Raw genomic sequence first — 4786 nt, 5'->3', positions numbered from 1 at the left:
CTTTTATGCAGCAGCACTACTTATTGGTGTAAGCTACAATTTATGTTTCCTTTTAGACCCACTGCTTTGCAGTCTGAAAATGCATGTAAACATTAATCGTAGAAAGACTGGTAACCTTAATTTAAAGATTTTTCTTTTCTTTTCTGTCTATCTGCTTACGTTTCCTCTTTCCTTCCCTTCTTTCGCAGGCTAAACATAAAAATAAACGTATAAAATTTTATAAAATTATTTTTTAGGACAGTTTTCTCTTCCAGAAGACAAACGTCAATTATATGAATTCGATATCAGAGTGCCACTCATCGTTCGCGGTCCGGGAATAAAATCTAAATTGGAGTTAATGGTAAATGAATAATAAGTCAGAAAATAAGATTTTTTAAAAATTAATGTCAGAATTTTTATATACAAGATTAATTTTTATAAAATTCAATGAAAAAACAAATGTACAAACTTTGTTATTAATGTTGATTATAACATCATTATTTAAGATTACCCATTGTATTTCCACACAAATAAGAGCATGCTCTTATATGCAAAACTTGCTTGTTTTGGATTTTGAAACACTTGCTTTGTTTATAAGCATTGCTTCTTCTTAGAAAATTACTGCCAGTATACATTTTTTGTGACTAAACATAAAGAATTGTTTTTACTGAGCAACTGTCAGTACTACATATCAATATTTTTTATTTTATCTGTTAGTATGGCATAACTGGCACACTCCAACTGTAAATTAGCCCCGCTTATAAGAGCACTCTTCTGTGTGTTAGTTTGTTTTGGCCTATAAGAGCACTATACTGCTGTGTCAATGAAAATTAAATATAAATGTACTGATACAATTGCTGTTTGGTGACATTTCCATGGTAACCATATAATGGAGTTCCAATACCATTTAGGAGACTGGAATAATTCAGCAATAAACACATCTGTCAAAGAGTCTTAATTGAATTCCAGTAAGATTTAGTCTTTTCAGCCATATATTTGATGATGGAATGCTTGAATAGAATGATGACCTTTTTGGAAAAATTTATGAAATAATTCTCGAAATACATAAAAAACTTGTTATATTTACTAAAATATAATCAACCAAATTATTTAAACATAAATGAGAACATTGTTATAATTTTGTGACTTGCATGCAAAATCCGACTACTGACACTAGTGTGACCATAGGGTCAGCACCTCTTTGATGCTGCATCAGGATGACACCACTGGACATCTGCAGACACAGAAGCTGCAATGGCTGTTTATTTTTGTTTGAATTCATTATGCAAGTAGTTGCGTGCATAGGCAGTCGGCTCAGGATGGAGGTTGATCAGACAGCGTTATGGAAGAAAAGCACTCTGAGACAAGTTAAAAAAAACAAATATCCATTTATTATATGTTATCTGATCTAAATACTGTCAGTAGCGAGACAAGTAGATATTAAATACTACAGCGACACCGAAGCGTTCACGAGAGAGGAGAGATTATATTAGATTGCCCTAAATACCTGGAGTTAGAAGAGATGATCATCTTTATGGAATGATTGACACTTGAGAGTTTGGCACTAAGAGACAGTTTGAAGATAGGTGTTATCGGAGGAGATATTTCTCTATCAGCAGAGAGGAAGCAAACTAGTGGTTGAGGAACTGGCAACAACTGCCTGAATCTGCCATTTGTTTGTTATTTTAGAATGGCAAAATATGGCCAGAAGGTCATGATAAAGCATCTCTTTCAGCACTGAGAACACGAGACTCTCTCAGGTAGAAAAGTTGACAATTAACACTGCCGATATTGTATTGACAAAATTTCCTTTTTTTTTTTATTAAACTCTCCTTCATAATATATCTGTTATGATGTCATAGTTAGTCACATGATCATATAGAGATTGTCATGTGTAATATAGTTGTTTGTCTTTTAAAGCAATGGCCCTTTTTTCAATTTGAATATCTCCAATACTTCAAGTATCCTGACGGAGTTTGAATGTTTTGATCTCTTGATGATGGAAGCTTTGTCAAGGAGGGCATGCATATCTTTAGTCCAAACATTTTATTTTGAATTAAATCTTCCTGGAATTCAATTAAGGTCCTTTGACAAATTTGTTTTATTTTATTGTAACCATATAAACTTTGTTTACTTTAAATAGTGAATTGTTTTAGGTACTTTGCTGAATATAATGCCAATTTTGTTCCATTTATAAGAACAAGCTCTTACGTGGATAGAAATATAGTTCCATTTACAAAATGATTTGTAAAATTACACTATGAAATGCTTACAGGTGGTTGAACTTGCATGATTGTTATTACACAATACTTTCATTGAACAATGGCATCATTATTAATAATAATTATTATTCATTATATGTGCAAGATGAAACTATATATATATATATATATATATTTCTATTTAATTGAAGTGGATTTAATTTAATTTAACATTAAATTCCAAATTAACTTTTTCTATTTGACTTCTTATCTTACAGGAACAGTAGGGCATCTACTAGTATTTATTTGTTAAATAAAATATTTAATAAACTTTAATTTATAATTGCATATACTTATAGTTTCAATTATAAATTTTAAAAGGAGCCTGTTTTAAACATCGATTTTGCTCCTACATTTATGGATTTGGCCGGAATCAAAATACCAAACGACATGGACGGAACGTCTTTTGCAAATTTATTATACAAGAAACCAAAATCTTGGAGAAATCAGTTTTTTGTAGAACATAAAGGCGAATCGGCAAAAGAAATAAATGGATGTCCTCAATATTTGAACTCTGGAGTTAGCGTAAGTTTCAATTGTTATATGTTATACTTTTTATACATTACAAAAGTGAGAATGAATAATAATAATAATGAATATAAAGTTAATAAATTTAGTTAATTTTGCTCAGAGAGCTGCATGTAGTTAAATAAGGAGAACATATTAAAAAAATACTGAATGTTATTTTTCAAAATTATTTTTCTATTAATTTAATATAGATCAATAATCACTGATCCTATAAAAAAAAAAAAATTTATATCACACAAACTTAATATATTATGTGAACATTTTGATTTTCGATTATCATTTTAAATAATATAGTATCTAAAAATAATCCAAGTAATTTTTTTTTTACTAAAACTGATTGTGAAAGAAAGAAAATAAATAATCTTTAACACATTAAGTGTCACGATAGAGAAGCGTAAGATATTCAATTTGTGTTGCACGTTTGCAATACATGCTTAATGTGTTAATCATTTGTTTAATTTTACAATTACTGTCCCGGCAGTTTTATTAAATGTATATTATATTTTTTATTTGTGCCATCTCCAGAGGAAAGTTCTGTAACATAGTAAGGCAGACAAGAAGCCTCTAATCAACTTTGCCGTAAGACTTATTTTCCTGAGGTGTGAGAAAGGATAAAGAAAGACTTTATTATGTAGTCTTTGTTTGTTAATTTCAGAAATTATTACAATACTGTATTTATGAAATTAATAGATGAATTATTTTCTTTTGAACAGACAACAATAAATAAATGAATGTTTTAATATTAAAAATATAATAAGAGTTGATATATGAACACCTTTTCCTTCTGTTTCAATTTATCTCATAGTACAATCCAAGTCTGAAGACTGGTTAAATATATAATTACAATATTTATATGGCATAACTGGCACACTCCAACTGTAAATTAGCCCCGCTTATAAGAGCACTCTTCTGTGTGTTAGTTTGTTTTGGCCTATAAGAGCACTATACTGCTGTGTCAATGAAAATTAAATATAAATGTACTGATACAATTGCTGTTTGGTGACATTTCCATGGTAACCATATAATGGAGTTCCAATACCATTTAGGAGACTGGAATAATTCAGCAATAAACACATCTGTCAAAGAGTCTTAATTGAATTCCAGTAAGATTTAGTCTTTTCAGCCATATATTTGATGATGGAATGCTTGAATAGAATGATGACCTTTTTGGAAAAATTTATGAAATAATTCTCGAAATACATAAAAAACTTGTTATATTTACTAAAATATAATCAACCAAATTATTTAAACATAAATGAGAACATTGTTATAATTTTGTGACTTGCATGCAAAATCCGACTACTGACACTAGTGTGACCATAGGGTCAGCACCTCTTTGATGCTGCATCAGGATGACACCACTGGACATCTGCAGACACAGAAGCTGCAATGGCTGTTTATTTTTGTTTGAATTCATTATGCAAGTAGTTGCGTGCATAGGCAGTCGGCTCAGGATGGAGGTTGATCAGACAGCGTTATGGAAGAAAAGCACTCTGAGACAAGTTAAAAAAAACAAATATCCATTTATTATATGTTATATGATCTAAATACTGTCAGTAGCGAGACAAGTAGATATTAAATACTACAGCGACACCGAAGCGTTCACGAGAGAGGAGAGATTATATTAGATTGCCCTAAATACCTGGAGTTAGAAGAGATGATCATCTTTATGGAATGATTGACACTTGAGAGTTTGGCACTAAGAGACAGTTTGAAGATAGGTGTTATCGGAGGAGATGATATTTCTCTATCAGCAGAGAGGAAGCAAACTAGTGGTTGAGGAACTGGCAACAACTGCCTGAATCAGCCATTTGTTTGTTATTTTAGAATGGCAAAATATGGCCAGAAGGTCATGATAAAGCATCTCTTTCAGCACTGAGAACACGAGACTCTCTCAGGTAGAAAAGTTGACAATTAACACTGCCGATATTGTATTGACAAAATTTCCTTTTTTTTTTTTATTAAACTCTCCTTCATAATATATCTGTTATGATGTCATAGTTAGTCACATGATCATA

The 4786-nt window shown here is 30.8% G+C and overlaps 1 long non-coding RNA gene across 1 annotated transcript; it reads left to right on the top strand.

Annotated features, from left to right (window-relative positions):
• Nucleotides 1-221: 221 nt before the first annotated feature.
• On the top strand, nt 222-3520 carry LOC111616200. The gene is made up of 3 exons (XR_002755208.1): nt 222-340; nt 2562-2765; nt 3294-3520. It is a non-coding gene; the product is annotated as an uncharacterized LOC111616200 (long non-coding RNA).
• The last annotated feature ends 1266 nt before the right edge of the window (nt 3521-4786 follow it).

This window comes from Centruroides sculpturatus, unplaced genomic scaffold (genome assembly GCF_000671375.1).
Source record: "Centruroides sculpturatus isolate CEXI.00-Female unplaced genomic scaffold, Cexi_2.0 scaffold2981, whole genome shotgun sequence".
Lineage (NCBI taxonomy): Eukaryota > Metazoa > Arthropoda > Arachnida > Scorpiones > Buthidae > Centruroides > Centruroides sculpturatus.
This window is presented reverse-complemented; position numbering and strand designations above follow the sequence as displayed.